Source organism: Rhinoraja longicauda, chromosome 29, assembly GCF_053455715.1.
Source record: "Rhinoraja longicauda isolate Sanriku21f chromosome 29, sRhiLon1.1, whole genome shotgun sequence".
Lineage (NCBI taxonomy): Eukaryota > Metazoa > Chordata > Chondrichthyes > Rajiformes > Arhynchobatidae > Rhinoraja > Rhinoraja longicauda.
This window is the reverse complement of record NC_135981.1, coordinates 5,352,062-5,372,093: the sequence shown is the minus strand read 5'-3', so window position 1 is coordinate 5,372,093 and position 20,032 is coordinate 5,352,062. Positions and strand designations below refer to the sequence as shown.

The window sequence follows — 20,032 nt, the reverse complement described above, 5'->3', positions numbered from 1 at the left end:
ATGGTTCCAATCCAATATCTAGTAGTAGTAGTAGTAGAACAACTGCTACTCACACAGGTATCTGCTCAATGTAATCAATACAATGCCTGGGGATAAATAGAGCCAGGTGTGGCTGGTGGACAACCAGTAGTTTCATGTAGTTGATCTAAATATTGGCCATGTGTTCAGTGGAGGGTTTAAGAACTCATTTTAGGTGAATCCAGGCTTGTATCCCAAACGTCGTTTGAGGTGAACAATTCCCTGCCATTCAGCGCTCTGTGGAGGAGGAGGTTAGATTGCCATGCCAAGACTGCACAATGCGTTTCACAGGGTTGATCTCTGCTCCAGGGGTTCGTTTCAATGGTTTCATTTCCAGATGCAAACGTCTTATTTTAATATCATGTAGTATCCGCCCAGGCCATCCACTGCGAAGGAAACACAAAGGCTTCTTAGAAAATCAGTATTCATCTTGTGGGTGACACAATGACTGTCTGTTGCAGACTGGGTTATGTCGGATTGCCTTCCCCCATAGAGTTAAGAGTGTTATATTGTCGTCTGTCCCAGATAGAACAATGAAATTCTTACTTGCAGCAGCACAACAGAATATGTGAACATTGTGCTCTGTAAACAATATAATAAACGAGAAAAAAAAAGTTATGTGTGTGTGTGTATACACAAACACACACACACACACACACATATATATATACACACACACACATATATACACACACACACATATATATGCACACACACACATATACACACACACATACACACACACATATACACACACACATATATATGCACACACACAAACACACACATATACACACACACATATATATGTATATATATACACACACATATATACACACACACACATGCGCACACATATACACACACACACATATGCACACACACACATATATATGTATATACACACACACATATATATACACACACATATACACACGCACATAGATATATATCTATATACACACACCCATACGTACACACAACAAACCCAATAATAGTGCAATTCACCAATAAGTCTGTAGTTTAGAGCATTGTAAATGACTGGTTTTCCCCATCTTGTACATCCATTCTCCCCCCCCCCCCCCCTCAGAGGCAACCAGCATACTAATCCACTAACTTCTGTCTGAAGAAGGGTCTCGACCCGAAACGTCACCTATTTCTTCTCTCCAGAGATGCTGTCCGACCCGCTGAGTTACTCCAACCTTTTGTGTCAATCTTCGGTTTAAACCAGCATCTGCAGTACCTTCCCAAACATCTCGTCTGCACCACTGCGAAATCTCCTCAAGGTATGCCTACTTTGAAGAACTTCTCTCTCTGACAGTCTGAAGAATGGTCTCAACCCGAAACATCACCTATTCCTTTTCTCCAGAGATGCTGTCTGTCCCACTGAGTTACTCCAGCTTTTTGTGTCAATCTTCGGTTTAATCCTGCATCTGCAGTTCCTTACTTAACAAGTTAACCACTGTGTTATGTAAACTTCCAAGTACCCATTGTGGCTGATGTAGGATGTAAACCTGCTCGTGTCCTCTACCAGTCTAGAACGTAGTGCAGTATAGCACAGGGACGGCCCTTTAGCCCACCATATTTGTGCCAAGAAAATGATGCCAAGATAAAGCAAGTCCATCTTCCTGTACGTGGTCCATATCCCTCCATTTCCTGCAAGTCTGTGCACCTATCTAAAAGTGTCTTAAATGCCCATCCCTAACTGCCTCCCCCACCATCCGTGTTCTATGTCCCCAGTACTTTGGGGTGCCAACTATCTCACTCCCAAATACGGGACAAGGTGACGTCACCACCCCGTCCCCACGTGACCTCACCCAGCCAGCAGCCACGTCCTCCCGCTCCACCAATGGCGGCCGCCCGGGCCGGGAGGCGGGTTGCTACGCAACCTCCGTTAGGTTTCGGCGCCCGGGCCTCCGAACCTACACTGTCCGTATGGACCTACGCTGTCCGGGCCTACTCTGTCCCTCCGGGCTTACAGCGTCTGGGCCTAATGGGCCTAATACGGGACAAGGGCGGTCAAACCAAGATGGACAAACCAATTTAAACCAAAATATGGGATGTCTCGGCTAATATGGGACAGTTGGCAACCCTACCAGTACTGTCGATGTAAGAAATAAAACCTGCCCCACACAACTCCTTTAAACTTTGCCCCTCTCACTTTAAACCAATGCCCTCTAGTCCTTGACATTTCCACCCTGGGTGAAAAAGGTTCTGACTGTCTACCCTGTCTATGCCTCTCACAATTTTATATATTTAGCAATGTGTGCTGATCTCATTAATGTTTTGTAGAATTCAGACCGTTTACCTTTCAGGGAGTTGATTATGAAACTAGATTCATCCGGAAGGTTCTGAATCATCTGTAAACAGAGTAAAATGTGAAAACAATCACCTGTCTTTCTACTCTGGTCACTTTAGATAATTGATTCCAAATAGAATTTGGCCGCCAAGGCTCGAACTTAGGCCGTGACGAGGGTCCAAAAAATATTATTTCATGCTTTAAATTTGTCTTCAATGATTTAATTTGACTTTTATTTCATTTTATTATGTTTAATAACTGCAAAGCCAAAATAAAATGTTTTAAAAATTCAAACATTTTGACAGAATTGTCAATTTATTTATCATGCTATCTTAAAATATGGGAAATGTTTGATCGAGGTTTAGCCACGCTGGAAAAAGGTTGGGAGCTCCTGTCCAATGCTCCAGTGTATTGCAGGTTCCCCTTCCAAATTACACATTGCTTGCTGCCTTACAGCGCCAGAGACCTGGGTTCAATCCTGACTATGGGAGCTGTCTGTTCCGAGTTTGTCGGGAGCTGTCTGTTCCGAGTTTGTCCTTTCTCCCTGTGACCGCGTGGGTTTTCCCTGGGTGTTACAGGTTTCTCCCACACTCCAAAGTCGCACAGGTTTGTAGGTTAATTGGCTTCGGTAAAGGTCGTAAATTGTCCTTAGACACAAAATGCTGGAATAACTCAGCGGGACAGGCAGCATCTCTGGAGAGAAGGAATGGATGACGTTTCGAGTCGAGGCCCCTTCTTCAGATTGATGTCAGGGGAGTGGGAGGTACATGGATAAGGAAGTGTAAGGTGTGAAAACAGGACAAAGGGAATGGAGATCAAGGAAAATGTAAAATAGATCGTTGTTAGTTGTTCCTCATGTGTAGGACAGTACCAGTGTACGGAGATCGCTGGTCGGCTGGTTGGCCGAAGGGGTTGTTTCCGGACTGTATCTCTAAACTAAATTAAACTAAAAAATAAGCCCTACTAACAATTGGAATGAGGGATCATGGAATGGGCAGGGCACTGTTTTTACAGGCAAGTTTCTTGATTTGTACAGGACAATAGGTGCAGGAGTAGGCCATTCGGCTCTTCGCCATTGAATGTGATCACGGCTGATCATTCACAATCAGGTTGGGTGTTTTGGTGAGAAGGTGGGAGAATGGGGTTTAATGGTAAAGATAGATCAGCCATGATTGATTGACGGAGTAGAGTTGATGGGCCAAATGGCCTTATTCTGCTCCTATCACTTATGAATTTGTACCGATCAGTGTCGATCGGCGTTCAACGACTCACCTGATCACCGACTAGTATGTGGATCCCAGCCACTCCCTGTCGGTAAATCTGGAGAATCTGGTTTGGTGAAATGCTGAACAGAGCTGCCAGCTTGTTTGTTAGTTCGGCTTTTGTCAAGTCCTCCAGGTAGATTTCCTTGTATACTGCCAGGAATGAAAACGTGGGAGCGTGTGAGACCATGGCGAGAATACCACCAAACCAATGAACTGACTCCAAGACACCATCAGACACAAGGAACTGCAGATGCTGGTTTACAAAAAGAGACATGGTGCTGGAGTAACTCAGAGGGTCAGGCAGCTCTCCAGGAAACATGACATTTCGGGTCGGGACCCTTCTTCAGACCGTCAAAAGATTCAGCGGGTCAGCTGCCTAAAGCACTGAGGTACTCCAGCACTTCGTGTCTTCTTTTGTAAACCAGCATCTGCAACTCCCTGTTTGAACAACACCTCATATTCCGCTTGGGGTAGATGACAACCCAATGGTACGAACACTGAACTCTCCAATTTTAGGTAACTTAACCTAACCCCCACCCATCCCTGCTCCACTGGACCTGCACCTATTTCTCCCCCTCCACATTCCTTCCTCTAGCTTCACAATTCACAACTCTTCAATCCTCCTGTCTCACACCTTTTGTATTTTCATCTCTGGCATTTGTCCAACCATCTGCCTATCAACCAGGGGCCACAGTTTAAGAATAAGGGGTAGGCCATTTAGAACGAAGACGAGGAAAAACTTTTTCAGTCAGAGAGTTGTAAATCTGTGGAATTCTCTGCCTCAGAAGGCAGTGGAGGCCAATTCTCTGGATGCTTTCAAGAGAGAGTTAGATAGAGCTCTTAAGGATAGCGGAGTCAGGGGGTATGGAGAGAGGGCAGGAACGGGGTACTGATTGAGAATGATCAGCCATGATCACATTGAATGGCAGTCGGTGCTGGCTCGAAGGGCTGAATGGCCTCCTCCTGCACCTATTGTCTATTGTCTATACCCCCCCCCCCCCAATAACCTATCACTCTCCAGGCTTTGGCCTGTCCCTCCTCTTGCAGCTTTCACCTCCCCCTCTCCCCCCCTCCACCACCACAATCAGAATGAAGAAGGGTCCCAAACTAAAAGGTTGCCTATCGCTGTTCTCCAGAGATGCTGCCTGACCCGTTGAGTTATACCAGCCAAAACCGTGCATGTGAAAAGGTGCTCCTCAGCTACTCATTAAATCTTTCCCATCTTGCCTTGACGCTATGTGGATGGTTTGTAGGTTAACTGGCTTTGTAAAATTGTAAATTGTCCCTCGTGTGTAGGATGGTGCTGGTGTATGGATGGTCACGGGTCAACATGGACTCGGTGGGCCGAAGGGCCTGTTTACACTCTGTATCTCTAAACTAAACTAAACTAAACTATGCCCTCTAGTTCTTTGTTCCCTCACCCTGGGAAAAGACTGCGTATTTAGCCTATCCAGGTCCTTCGTGATTTTATACACCTTTCTTCATACTGATTAAGTTCATAGGTTATCGGAGCAGAATTAGGCCATTCGGCCCATCAAGTCTACTCCGCCATTCAATCATGGCTGATCTATCATATCATATCATATATCATATCATATCATATCATATCATATCATATATCATATCATATCATATCATATATATACAGCGCGGAAACAGGCCTTTTCGGCCCACCAAGTCCGCGCCGCCCAGCGATGCCCGCACACTAACACTATCCTACACCCACTAGGGACAATTTTTTACATTTACCCAGTCAATTAACCTACAAACCTGTACGTCTTTGGAGTGTGGGAGGAAACCGAAGATCTCGGAGAAAACCCACGCAGGTCACGGGGAGAACGTACAAACTCCTTACAGCGCAGCACCCGTAGTCAGGATCGAACCTTAATCTCCGGCGCTGCATTCGCTGTAAATCTATCTCTCCCTCTCAACCCCATACTCCTGCCTTCTCCCCATAACCCCTGACACCCGAACTAATCAAGAAGCTGTCAATCTCCGCAATAAATATATCCATTGACGGCCTCCACAGCCTTCTGTGGCAGTGAATTCCACAGATTCACCACCCTCTGACTAAAGAAATTCTTCCTCGTTTTTCCAAAGGTACGTCCTTTTATTCTGAGGCTGTGACCTCTGGCCCTAGACTCTCCCTCTAGTGGAAACATCCTCTCCACATCCACTCTATCCAGGTCTTTCACTATTCGCTAAGTTTCAATGAGGTCCCCCCTCATCCATCTAAACTCCAGCGAGTACAGGCCCAGTGCCTTCAAACCCTCATCATATGTTAACACAATCATTCCTGGGATCATTGTTCCAACCCAAAACATAACCTGTCCATGTTCTCCAGTGATGCTGCCTGACCTGCTGAGTTACTCCAGCACTTTGTGTCTTTTGTTTTGAAAGGTGAGATTGTACTGGACCGAGGTGCCCCAAGCTCCTGCTCCCCTCCACACTCCCACACAATCTGCCACCACTCACTGACCATCAGGTTTTGTTCTTTACTAGACTTGTTTATACTGATTGTCTGCCTCCTTGTCACCTTCCCCTCAGCTAACAATGAACCATTCTACATTTCCTTGATCAGCGTCTGCTTTGATCTGTCGTTTTCACACCTTACCCTTCCATAACTCTAGACTCCCTCTCCCCTGACTCTCAGTCTGAAGAAGGGTCTCGACCCAAAACGTCACCCATTCCTTCTCTACTGAGATGCTGCCTGTCCCGATGAGTTACTCCAACACTTTGTGCCTATCTTTGTTAAACACTGCTGTAGGTACGTAACACGTAACACTGTTATTCCAGCACTTAGAAACATCGAAACATATTAAATAGGTGCAGGAGTAGGCCATTCGGCCCTTCGAGTCAGCACCTCCATTCAATATGATCATGGCTGATCATCCAAAATCAGTACCCAGTTCCTGCTATTCCCCCATATCCCTTGATTCCTTTAGCCCTAAGAGTTAAATACAACTCTCTCTTGAAAACTTCCAGTGAATTGGTCTCCACTGCCTTCTGTGGCAGAGAATCCCACAGATTTACAACTCTCTGGGTGAAAAAGGTTTTCCTCATCTCAGTCCTAAATGGCCTACCCCTTTATTCTTAAACTGTGACCCCTGGTTCTGGACTCCCCCAACATCGGGACCATTTTTCCTGCATCTAGCCTGTCCAATCCTTTAAGAATTTGATATGTGCCTGTCTTTGTTTCCAACTTTGTGGGACACTGCTGCAGGTACGTACCACACACAGACGTACTGGGAAGGTCCTGGGAATTCTCCGCTTCTTTTCCTTGCTGCGGTTCCTGACACATGTAAACGGTAAGTCGGGGCCGAATGGACCTGTGGAAGCAAGCAGGAGGATCGGGTCATTGTTTGCTGATCGTGGCAAAGGTTCCCTCAGCTATTGAACACAAACCCCTCCTCATTCAGTCTTTCCACTCTGACTTTAAACAGGCCCTTCGGCCTCTAACTTCAAGTAACCCTTGCTTTCCCTCTCTCTCTCTCCATCCCTCTCCCCCCTTCCCAGTTCTCCCACTAGTCTAACTGTCCTCGTTTACATTTTATCTCTGCTTTGTTGTTACCTTCTCCCAGTTACCAATGATCTAACCGTGCCTCTTTCATACTATCGCTGAAACAGCGACCGGTGCAGTGGGTAGAGTTGCTGCCTCAGAACTCCAGTGACCCGAGTTCGATCCTAACCTCCAGAACTGTCTGTGTGGAGTTTGCAGGTTTTCCCCATTTCTGCAAGGTGCTTTACTTTGCTCCCACATTCTGAAGACATGCAGGTTTGTAGGTTAAATGGTGCATGCTAAATGTGCCCTAGTGTTGAACAAGTTCAGTCTGAGGAAAGACTCAGACTCCACCCGAAACGTCACCCATTCCTTCTCTCCTGAGATGCTGCCTGACCTGCTGAGTTACTCCTGCATTTTGTGAATAAATACCTTCGCTTTGTACCAGCATCTGCAGTTATTTTCTTACACTAGTGTTGAACAAGTTATAGAATTGATGATAATTTGGGGAAAGTAGGTATTGGGGAAAGTTACTGTGGGGATGAGATTGGCCTGTGAGCTGGCATAGATAGACTCATTGGGACCAATGGCCCGTCTGCAAGCAAAAAATTGGAGACTGCAAGACTGAAGAAGGGTCTCGACCCGAAACCTCACCCATTCCCTTCTCCCCCGAGATGCTGCCTGACCCGCTGAGTTACTCCAGCATTTTGTGTCTACCTTCAGATGAAGAAATGCAGCTTCAGCAATGAGTGAGTGTTGCCACCAGGTGGCAATGTTTACCTAAATATTCACCAGACCTGCAACATTGGGACTGATGTAGTTTGACTTGTTTTGAACCATTGAATGAGTTTATTCCATTTTTATTCGGGTAATGTCTGATAAAACATCCACCGGAGCCTGTGGCTCTTCGCCTCTTTAGCTCTTCTTTCTTTCAAATGTTTCAGGGCCACACACTTTTGCTGTAAACAGTAAAGCATTCGGAAACTTGGACTTGGAGATGGAAGTAACAGCAGATGCTGGAATCGTGAGCAAAACACATAGTGCTGGAGCAACTCTTCGGGTCTGGCAGCATTTGTTTGCTTTATTATTGTCACGTGTACCGAGGTACAGTGAAAAGCTTTTGTTTGTGTGCTACCCAGTCAAAGAAAAGACTGCGCATGATTACAATCAAGCAGTCAGCAGGGTAGAGATAAAGGGCCCAACATTTAGTGTAAGGTAGTCTGATTAAAGATAGTTAAATAAACTGAGGTGGATGGGAGGTCGGGCCTGCCTGGTGAGAGAATGGTTCAGTTGCCTGATTACAGCTGGGAAGAAACTGTCCCTGAATCTCTGGAAGGAATGGAAAGGTGAAAGTCAGAGGCTGGAAAAGACTTTAGGAATGGGACAAAGCCGAGCAAGTTTGAGATGGATAGACACAAGGTACTGGAGTAACTCAGCGGGTCAGGCAGCATCTCTGGAGAAAAAGAACAGGTGACGTTTTGGGTCGGGACCCTTTTTCAGATCCGAAACGTCACCTATCCCTTGCCTCCAGAGATGCTGCCTGACCCGCTGAGTTACTCCAGCACTTTGTGTCTATCCTTGGTGTAAACCAGCATGTACATGGTACATCCTTTCATTCTGAGGCTGTGGTCCTAGACTCTCCCACTTGTGGAAACATCCAGGCCTTTCACTATTCGGCAAATTTCAACGAGGTCCCCTCATCTTTCTAAAACATCCTTCTAAACTTCTCCCTGTGACCTCGTGGGTTTCTCCCAGGTGCTCCGGTTTTCCATCCTCATCCCAAAGATGTGAGGGTCTGCAGGTTATTTGGGCCTTCTGTAAAAATTGCCCCTGGTGTGTAGGGAAAGTGGGATAGCATAGAACTGGTGCGAACGGGTGATGGATGGATCGGCGTGGACTCGATGGGCTGAAGGGCCTTTTTTCTAAGGTGTGTCATTAAACTAAAGTAAAACTAGCCTGAGCGTTGGGCTGTGGTTTGACCGGACGAGGCAGGGCAAAGGTCGTCTGGTCAGCTGTTTTACCTCAGTCGTAATGCGTTGTAGAGCCTGATTCCATCTGCCGGCCCACAGATCTGAATTATATCGTCCCGTGAAAGTTTCAGTAGATCAGCACCTGCAGGTTCAAATGTAGATCAGTCAGTGACTATCAAAGGTTTCTCTGGGGGTGCCGGAGGTCGAGGGGAAACCTGAAGGAACTCTACCACATTTTGAGAGCCACAGAATGGATTGACAGTCAAACGTTTACCCCATGGTAGAAATGTCAAAGACTACAGGGCAGAGTTTAAAGAAGATGTGTGGGTAGGTTTGCCAACTGTCCCGTATTAGCCGGGACATCCCGTATTGTGGGCTACATAGAAACATAGAAAATAGATGCATGAGGAAGCAATTTGGCCCTTCAAGCCAGCACTTGCCATTGTGATCATGGCTGATCGTCCCCAATCAATAACCCGTGCCTGCCTTCTCCCCATATCCCTTGATTCCACTAGCCCCTAGAGCTCTATCTAACTCTCTCTTAAATCCATCCAGTGATTTAGCCTCCACTGCCCTCTGTGGCAGAGAATTCCACAAATTCACAACTCTGGGTGAAAAAGTTTTTTCTCACCTCAGTTTTAAATGGCCTCCCCTTTATTCTAAGACTGTGGTCCCTGGTTCTGGACTCGCCCAACATTGGGAACATTTTTCCTGCATCTAGCTTGTCCAGTCCTTTTATAATTTTATATGTTTCTATAAGATCCCCTCTCATCCTTCTAAATTAGTTTATCCCGTATGGGACCGCCCCTGTCCCGTATTAGTAGTGTTGCCAACTTTCTCACTCCCAGATAAGGGACAAAGGGTCACCTCGCCCAGCCAGCGGCTACGTGCTCCCGCTCCACCAATGGCTTCCTTCTCCCTACTTTAGTAGAGGTCCTCTCCAAACACTAACCCCAGCTGCCATTTTCTTCAAGGTATTTAGAACTGGAAAAAAAAACTCAAGAGAGAAAAAAAAAAATTCTCCCAAAAGCTGGTCTCTGCGCTGGCTAGAAGATTAATCTTTAATTTCTTTTTGTCTTCGTGTTGTGAAATACTCTCTTGCTATTTTGTTTCCACACTCCTGTTCTCATTATCCACCCTCTCGGTCTTTCTGTCGGTCTATTAGTTCCACCGCATTGCGGAGGAGCTGAGAGTTTCTGCATACGTGATTTGATTTATCTTCTCTGACACCCTGGCGCGTTTTGTTCCGTTCCTTCAGTTCGTTATCCAGGTGTTGTGGCAGCGGTTACGAGTTTCCAAATTCTAAGAAACTCCTCGGACAGAGATTGATGTGAGTTGGGGCTCGTGGGCGAGGTGGGGAGTTGAAGTCGAGAGTCGACCGTGACATTTCATGGTGGGCCGGAGTCAAGAGCTCAGTTGAGCTTTGAGTAGAGGGTCGCCAACTGTCCCGTATTAGCCGGGACATCGCCAGATTTTGGGCTAAATTGGTTTCTCCCGCACGGGACCGCCCTTGTCCCCTTATTAGGAGGGTTGCCAACTTCCTCAAGTCCCAAAGAAGGGACAAAGGGTGACGTCACCGCTCCCAGTGCCCCACGTGACCTCGTCCAGCCAGCGGCCACGTGCTCCCGCTCCACCAATGGCGGCCACCTAGACCGGCACAAGTTCTGACTCTTATCTGTGCCTCTTATAACGTTACAAACTTCTATCAGGTCTCCGGAACTCCAGAGAAGACAATCCACTCTGTCCAAACTCTCCCTGTAGCTAATACCCTCTAGTGCTGGAAAGGGTGGAGAGGGGTGCCAGACTTCAAATAAACTCAATTGCAAAATAAGTTCTGGAAATATGAGATTTGATCTTTTAAATATGGAGGGGCGGGTTGCAACTGATTATGATGGTGGCTGCCATTCCATTCATGCGGCTCAGGAGGATTTACGAGGATGATGCCAGGACCTGTGGGCTTGAGCTCGTTCCTGGAGAAAGGCATCACAGGTGGATAAGATGGTCATCGGGGTACATTGGCTTTCATCATTCTGAAGAAGGGTCTCGACCTGAAACGTCTCCCATTCCTCTCCAGAGATGCTGCCTGAAGAGTTACTCCAGCATTTTGTGTCTACCTTGGCTTTCATCAACCAGCCTTCTGGCGAACCTCCTCTGATGTTTCAGTCCTTTTTATTCCCGTTCTCTGCGTCTTGTTTCACTTTGCATTGCCTCTCACTGCTGGCTGCCAGGCGGCTCTCATTATCCCCCTCATGTCTCTCTCTCTCTCTCTCTCTCTGTCAGGGAGCTGGGATAATTCTGGCCCTGCTTTGCTTTATCTGCTGTGACAGCGCGGCAGTCTGACGGCCCTCAGCCTTTGTTGCCTCCGACTCTTTGCCACGGGCTGCTACAAACCCCGCCGCCTTCATCAGGATCCGCTGAAGTCAACCAAAGCCTAACTCACCACTCTGCCCCCCCTGTCAATTAAACCTTAGCTGCGAGCAACAATACTATCACGGGGACACCAGCAAGACTCCAGTCCTGCTGTTCAGTATGGAATCAGCTTCCATCTCATCCCCCTGCTCTTCCACACTGCATTGACCCGGTGCAGAATGAAGGGAGAGCGAGGGATGCAAACGCTGCAGGTTAAAGTCACTAAACTCTAGACTTGCACAACATGAACAGAGAGCCTTCAGCTCAGTGCGTACGCACAGACCAGTCTGACAATGGGTCCCAAACCAAAACATTGCCTATATATTCACAAAATACCACTGGGCTGCAAGCTGCCCAGGCGAAATATGAGGTGCTGTTCCTCCAATTTCCGGTGGGCCTCACTATGGCACTGGAGGAGGCCCATGACAGAAAGGTCAGACTGGGAATGGGAGGGGGAGTTAAAGTGCTCGGCCAGATCAGTTTTGTTAATGCGGACCGAGCGCAGGTGTTCAGCGAAGCGATCGCCGAGCCTGCGCTTGGTTTCGCCGATGTAAATGAGTTGACATCTAGAGCAGCAGATGCAATAGATGAGGTTGGAGGAGGTGCAGGTGAACCTTTGTCTCACCTGGAAAGACTGTTTGGGTCCTTGGATGGAGTTGAGGGGGAGGTAATTTTGTTTCTTTCCCAGGCTCAATGATAGAAACATAGAAACATAGACAATAGGTGCAGGAGTAGGCCATTCGGCCCTTCGAGCCTGCACCGCCATTCAATATGATCATGGCTGATCATATGATCATGATCTTATAGAGGTGCCCAAAGTCATGAGAGGAATACATCGGGTAGACGCACAGTCTCTCTTGCCCCCAGAGTCGGGGAATCGAGACCCAGAAGACATAAATGGATCATCTTGGTCAGCATGGGCAGCTTAGGCCGAAGGGCCTGTTTACATGCAGTATGACTATTTATAAGGACGGGTTGGTGCTACGATCTCACGAGTGGTCCTTGAAACTATGGTCATTTTCAACCTGGATCTCAGCCCCCAATTTTATCCATAACTCTACCTCTATGTGCCCCCCTACTTTTTCTCTTTCTTTGTTTCTGCTATCTCTTTCTCTCATCCTCTCTTCCTCTCTTCCTCTCTTCCTCTCTTCCTCTCTTCTCTCTTCCTCTCCCTCCCTCCCTCCCTCCCTCCCTCCCTCCCTCCCTCCCTCCCTCCCTCCTCCCTCCCTCCCTCCCTCCCTCCCTCCCTCCCTCCCTCCCTCCCTCCCCCTCTCTCTCTCTCTCTCTCTCTCTCTCTCTCTCTCTCTCTCTCTCTCTCTCTCTCTCTCTCCTCCTCTCTCTCTCTCTCTCTCTCTCTCTCTCTCTCTCTCTCTCTCTCCCCCTCTCTCTCTCTCTCTCTCTCTCCCTCCCTCCCTCTCTCCCTCTCTCTCTCCTCTCTCTCTCTCTCTCTCTCTCTCCCTCCCTCCCTCTCTCCATCCCTCTCTCTCCCCCTCTCTTCCTCTCTTCCTCTCTTCCTCTCCCTCCCTCCCTCCCTCCCTCCCTCCCCCCTCTCTTCTCTCTCTCTCTCTCTCTCTCTCTCTCTCTCTCTCTCTCTTCTCTCTCTCTCTCTCTCTCTCTCTTCACTCTCTCTCTTTCCACTCTCCTCTCTCTCTCTCTCTCTCTCTCTTCATCTCTCCCTCTCTCTCTTCCACATGCATCCAATCCAACTTCCAACTAGGGCCCACTGGTGGAAAAAAATCGAGGCATTTACCTGAGAAATTGGCAAAGAGTTTACAGAAGGTGGTGAACCGGTGGAGATGAGCCACTGCTGTGTTTCTGGATCGTTAACGATGGTGACAGATGCTGTGAAGAGAGAGAAATCTCAAAGTAATGAATTTCTTATTATTTGTGGCCACCATATTCCATTCAGTTTAATTGGAATTTTAACTGCATTCTGTTCTTGGTTCAGGTTACTAAAGGCAACACATTACCGTGACCTGGAGACATACGGCTGGGCCTTCAGTGTCATTGGGTCCAAGTTCCACAACTCCCTCCCGACAGCACTGTGGGAACCTTCACCAGAAGGAGTTGTGTAGTTCATGAAGTTGGTTCTTCACCATCTTCTCACGGGCAATTATGCCTGGTCAATAAATGCTGGCCTTGCCAGTGAACCTCGTGAATTGATTAAACCAGTCGCCCAGAGTCATTCTTGCTCGGTTTTCAGATTTTGGCAATCTTTGGATTCTTTGCAACCTGTGGAATTCTTTGCCACAGGAGGCTGTGGAGGCCAAGTCAGTGGATATATTTAAGGCAGAGATAGATGGATTCTTAATCAGTACGGGTGTCAGAGGTTTATGGGGAGAAGGCAGGAGAATGGAGTTGAGAGGGAGAGATGGATCGGCCATGATTGAAAATGGCAGAGTAGACTTGATGGGCCGAATGGCCTAATTCTGCTCCTATCACATGATCTTATGAACATCTCTTGACCTTCACCTTGCTACAGTGTTTGGATTCATTGCCGCAAAATAACGACAGCGATCAATGTATTGAGATCCCACCGAGTCACGACGCAGAACTGAGGACCATGAGTGTGAGTTGGCCACAGTTATGTAGCTGCAAACATTGATTGTGGAGATCAGTGGATCTGGAGATTCAAGGAACTACAGATGCTGGAACCTTCTGTAGGTCACAAAGCATTGGAGTAACTCAGCGGGTCAGGCAGCATCTGGGGAGAACATGGACAGGTGACGTTTCACAGAGTGCTGGAGTAACTCAGCGGGTCAGGCAGCATCTCTGGGGATCATGGATAAGTGACATTTCGGGTCAGCGACCTTCAGACCCAACATGTCGCCTGTCCATGTCCTCAGCAAAGCTGCAGACCTGCTGAGTTCCAGCACTGTGTTCTTCCTTGGTTGCCGGTCACTAAAAACTCAGCATCTTCACAGACCACGCGCAGGTAAATGGGATTCGTAACGATGGAAAGCACAGGTTTGGTGGCCAAGGGGCCTGTTTCTTTGTGCTCTCTGACTCTACGATTCTAGTGTCCTACATAGCGTTGGCACGGTGGCGTAGCGGTAGAGTTGCTGCCTTGCAGCGGCAGAGACCCGGGTTCGACCCTGACTACGGGCGCTGTCTGCACGGTTTTTGTACCTTCTCCCCGTGACCGCGTGCGTTTACTCCGGCTGCCCGCGTTTCCTCCCACACTCCAACGACTTGCAGGTTTATGGGCCGATTGGCTAATTAACTTGGTATAATTGTGAACTGTCCCTAGTGTGTGTAGGATAGTGTAAGTGTGCAGGGATCGCTGGTCGGCGCGGACTCGGTGGGGCCGAAGGGTTTGTTCCAGCGCTGTATCTCTAACCTAAACTAAACTAAAAGAACAACTTGCTGCTCCTTGTCAGATTCTACCTGTGTGTGAGTGCAGTCTCACTAGACTTGTGGACTCAATATTGTCTGAGCTCAGCGAGTGGCAGATCAGGAGGCTGAAGGACACTGAGTTTAAGGGAACGCAACACAATACTGACCTCCACCGGGTTCAGTCCTGCCCTCTCTCCCTGATGTGTTGGGGAAGAGCGACCACTGCAACAGAAGAAACATCCGTCAGGCGCAATGCAAACCTCTTCAGATGTAGGTTTAATATCAGCAAAATACACACGCAGGAAAATGTAGGGCACAGCGGTAGAGTTGTTGCCTCACAGCGCCAGAGACAACTGCTTCGATCCCGACTACGGGCGCCGTCTGTACGGAGTTTGTACGTTCTCCCCGTGACCTGCGTGGGTTTTCTCCGAGATAGAAACATAGAAACATAGACAATAGGTGCAGGAGTAGGCCATTCGGCCCTTCGAGCCTGCACCGCCATTCAATATGATCATGGCTGATCATCCAACTCAGTAACCTGTACCTGCCTTCTCTCCATACCCCCTGATCCCTTTAGCCACAAGGGCCACATCTAACTCCCTCTTAAATATAGCCAATGAACTGGCCTCAACTACCTTCTGTGGCAGAGAATTCCACAGACTCACCACTCTCTGTGTGAAGAAATGTTTTCTCATCTCGGTCCTAAAAGACTTCCCCCTTATCCTTAAGCTGTGACCCCTGGTTCTGGACTCCCCCAACATCGGGAACAATCTTCCCGCATCTATCCTCTCCAACCCCTTAAGAATTTTATATGTTTCAATAAGATCCCCCCTCAGTCTTCTAAATTCCAGCGAGTATAAGCCTAGTCTATCCAGTCTTTCTTCATATGAAAGTCCTGCCATCCCAGGGATCAATCTGGTGAACCTTCTCTGTACTCCCTCTAAGGCTAGAATGTCTTTCCTCAGATTAGGAGACCAAAACTGTACACAATACTCCAGGTGCGGTCTCACCAAGGCCCTGTACAACTGCAGTAGAACCTCCCTGCTCCTATACTCAAATCCTCTTGCTATGAATGCTAACATACCATTCGGTTTCGATCTTCGGTTTCCTCCCGCACTCCAAAGACGTGCAGGTATGTAGGTTAATTGTCTGGGCAAATGTAAAAAATGTCCCTAGTGGGTCTAGGATAGTGTTAGTGCGCGGGGATCGCTGGGCGGCGCGGACCCGGTGGGCCGAAGGGCCTGTTTCCGCGCTGTATCTCTAAAAAAAAACTAGAATCTTACTCCGCTACGAGCAATTGTTGCTTTTGCCAACAATACCCATGGAACTGCCTGGGGCAGATCACGATTCATTTGAAGGGGGTGGGACACAGTATTTGATGCAGCCCCTCCATGCGCCTTCACTCCGCAGTGGATGATGGTAGCGCTCCAGTAACGAGGGTCCAAGTCAGGGACAACTTACCCCTCTGTGCCGTGGAAGGGGATGGGAGAGTCCGGGCTGTAACCGGGGCTGCGGGCTGGGCTTGTGTTCGAGGTGGACGTGGTGTCGGGCCAAGGGGAACACTGGGTGAAACAAGGAAAACACAATGAGCGAGGCAAGCAGGCAAGCGTTCCGGCAAACTCCAGCAAGGATCTGTGCAGAAACAAGGAACTGCAGATGCTGCTTCGCACAAAAGGACACAAAGTGCTGGAGTAACTCAAGCGGGTTCAGGCAGCATCTCCTGGGGAATGGCATGGAATGGAATACTTCATTGCCGCATGTGACAAGGCCCAGTGAAGTTCGTTGCTTGCATAATCTAAGTGCAAGTGACTTGGATGGGTGACGTTTTCATCAGAGGAAGGGTCCCGACCCGAAAGGTCACCTGTCCATGTTCTCCGGAGATGCTGCCTGGCCCGGGAGTTACTCCAGCACTTTGTGCCTTCCAACAAAAGGCTAGTTCCATTAAAGGACACAATGTGTTGCGGTAACTCAGCGGGTCAGGCAGCATCTCTGAGTCTGAACAAAGGTCCCCACTCGAATCTTCACCTGTCCTCATATTTTGCTTGGGCAGCTTACAGCGATATGAATATTGATTTCTCTAACTTCAAGTATCTCTTTCATTCCCCCCTCTCTCTCTCCGTCCATTCCTCTCCCTAGTCGTCGTTGTGCTGGGATCACGATCGTCCTGCTGAGTTTCACTGTTTGTGTCACTTGTTGTCACCTTCCCCACAGCCAACAATGGAGCATTGTGGGCTCCACCTTTCCTTGATCATCGTTGCTGGCTATGATTTGTCTTCTTGCTTATTTTTCATTTATTTGTTCTACTGTATGTACCCTTCCATATCCCTCGGTTCCCTCTCCCCTGACACTCAGTCTGAAGGAGGGTCCCGACCCGAAAGGTCAACTACTACTTTTCTCCAGAGACGCTGCCTGACCCGCTGAGTTACTCCAGCACTCTGTGTCTATCTTCTCCAGAGATGCTGCCTGACCCGCTGAGTTACTCCAGCACTGTGCCTATCTTCTCCAGAGATGCTGCCTGACCCGCTGAGTTACTCCAGCACTTTGTGTCTACCTTCTCCAGAGATGCTGCCTGACCCGCTGAGTTACTCCAGCACTCTGTGTCTATCTTCTCCAGAGATGCTGCCTGACCCGCTGAGTTACTCCAGCACTCTGTGTCTACCTTCTCCAGAGATGCTGCCTGACCCGCTGAGTTACTCCAGCACTCTGTATCCTTTTGCAGGGGTCTATATCGAACGACTACCACCTCACCTCCGTTAGGACTGTGGCCTCGAACGCTGGCTGATACTTGGACCTCTCCTGTGGTGAACGCTTCTCTACTTTCTCTCTGTCCGTCTTCAGTTTTCTGTCCGCACCTTTGGGCTGGGAATTGATAAACGATCAGGAATAGCTCAGGTGAACTTCTACCCAGAGTTGGGGAATCGACAGCCAGAGGACACAGATTTAAGGCGAGAGGGGAGAAATTTAATAGGAACCTAAGGGGCAACCTTTTCACACCGAGGTTGGTGGGTATATGGAACGAGCTGCCAGAGAAGGTAGTTGTGGCAACATTCAAAAGACATTTGGGCGTACATGGATAGGAAAGGTTTAGAAGGATATGGGGGCAAACATAGGCAGGCGGAACTAGTGTAGAAGGGACACTTTGGACGGTATGGGCAAGTTGGATTAAAGGGCCTGGTTCCGTATTGTATACCTCATTGTAACTTACAGAATAACGAAAGGCATAGATAGAGTGGATGTGGAGAGGATGTTTCCACTGGCAGGAGAGTCTCACAATTAAGGAGCGCTCTTTAAAAAGGAGGTGAGAAGGAACGTCTTTAGTCCGAGGGTAGTTAATCTGTGGAATTTATTGCCACAGAGGGCTGTGGAGGCCGAGTCAGTGGATATTTGTAAAGATAGACAAGTTCTTGATTAGAACGGGTGTCAAGGGTTATGGGGAGAAGGCAGGAAATGGGATTAGGTGGCAGAGATCCAGAACCAGGGATAACACCTTAAAATAAGGAGCAGGTCATTTAGGACTGAGATGAGGGAAAACTTTTTCACCCAGAGAGTTGTGAATCTGTGGAGTTCTCTGCCACAGAAGGCAGTGGAGGCAAATTCACTGGATGTTCTCAAGAGAGAGTTAGATTTAGCTCGTAGGGCTAACGGAATCAAGGGATATGGGAAAAAGCAGGAACTGGGTACTGATTTTAGATGATCAGCCATGATAATATTTAGATTTAGAGAGAGAGAGTTACAGCGTGGGAACAGGCCCTTCGGCCCACTGGGTCCGCGACGTCCAGCGATCCCCACACATTAAAAACTATCTTACACACACTAGGGACAATTTTTACATTTACCCAGTCAATTAACCTACAAACCTGTACGTCTTTGGAGTGTGGGAGGAAACCGAAGATCTCGGAGAAAACCCACGCAGGTCACGGGGAGAACGTACAAACTCCGTACAGACGGCGCCTGTAGTCAGGATCGAACCTGAGTCTCCGGCGCTGCGTTTGCTGTAAGGCAGCAACTCTACTGCTGCGCCACCGTGCCACCATATTGAATGGTGGTGCTGGCTCGAAGGGCCGAATGGCCTCCTGCTGCACCTATTTTTCTTTGTTTGTTTCTATGTTTCCGGACCAGCCATGATTGAATGGCGGAGTGGACTCGATGGGCCGAATGGCCTAATTCTACTCCTACAACCTGTGAACTAGTGGCTCCGTGACTTATTATTTTTGTGCTTGTCAGGCATTTGCAGCGTCCTACCGAGATTTGTACAGCCCAACAGGAGACACTTGTGAAACAAGAGTCCCTCGAGGGCGGGGATGTGCTGTGGATCAAGTCAAAGTCACAGGCGCAAGTCTGTATTTTAAATATTTTGCGCTGTTGCAGATGGAGAGAAAGACGTCAAAGGTCAATCAACGGCTTCCACAACATAATCATTTCAAATGTCATGGAGCAAGGGTTCCCAACCTGGGGTAAATTTCCCCTTCCCAGGGGGTGAAGTTGTTGATCTGGATTTGTACATATTGACCGACTGTGTTTGGTTCTGTTCATCATTAGTTGTTCATAAATAAGTGAAACAACATTGTTATGTGCTCTTATTATAGTTATTTGAACTTAAAATAATAACGTTAAAAACAGTATTTTAAAATTCCCCCTTTGTTGGTTGCTTTATTATGGTAGAAGTGATTAAAAGTATCATTAGCAAATTTGCAGATGACACAAAGCTGGGTGGCAGTGTGAACTGTGAGGAAGATGCTATGAGGTTGCAGGGTGACTTGGACAGGTTGTGTGAGTGGGCGGATGCATGGCAGATGCAGTTTAATGTGGATAAGTGTGAGGTTATCCACTTTGGTGGTAAGAATAGGAAGGCAGATTATTATCTGAATGGTGTCAAGTTAGGAAAAGGGGACGTACAACGAGATCTGGGTGTCCTAGTGCATCAGTCACTGAAAGGAAGCATGCAGGTACAGCAGGCAGTGAAGAAACCCAATGGAATGTTGGCCTTCGTAACAAGGGGAGTTGAGTATAGGAGCAAAGAGGTCCTTCTGCAGTTGTACAAGGCCCTAGTGAGACTGCACCTGGAGTACTGTGTGCAGTTTTGGTCTCCAAATTTGAGGAAGGATATTCTTGCTATTGAGGACGTGCAGCGTAGGTTTACTAGGTTAATTCCCGGAATGGCGGGACTGTCATATGTTAAAAGACTGGATCGACTAGGCTTGTATACACTGGAATTTAGAAGGATGAGAGGGGATCT

General features: G+C 47.9%; 1 pseudogene; it reads right to left on the bottom strand.

Moving 5' to 3' along the window:
* Positions 1–366: 366 nt before the first annotated feature.
* LOC144607690 (transcription factor CP2-like protein 1) overlaps positions 367–20,032 on the bottom strand; it is a 55,772-nt pseudogene continuing 36,106 nt past the window's right edge.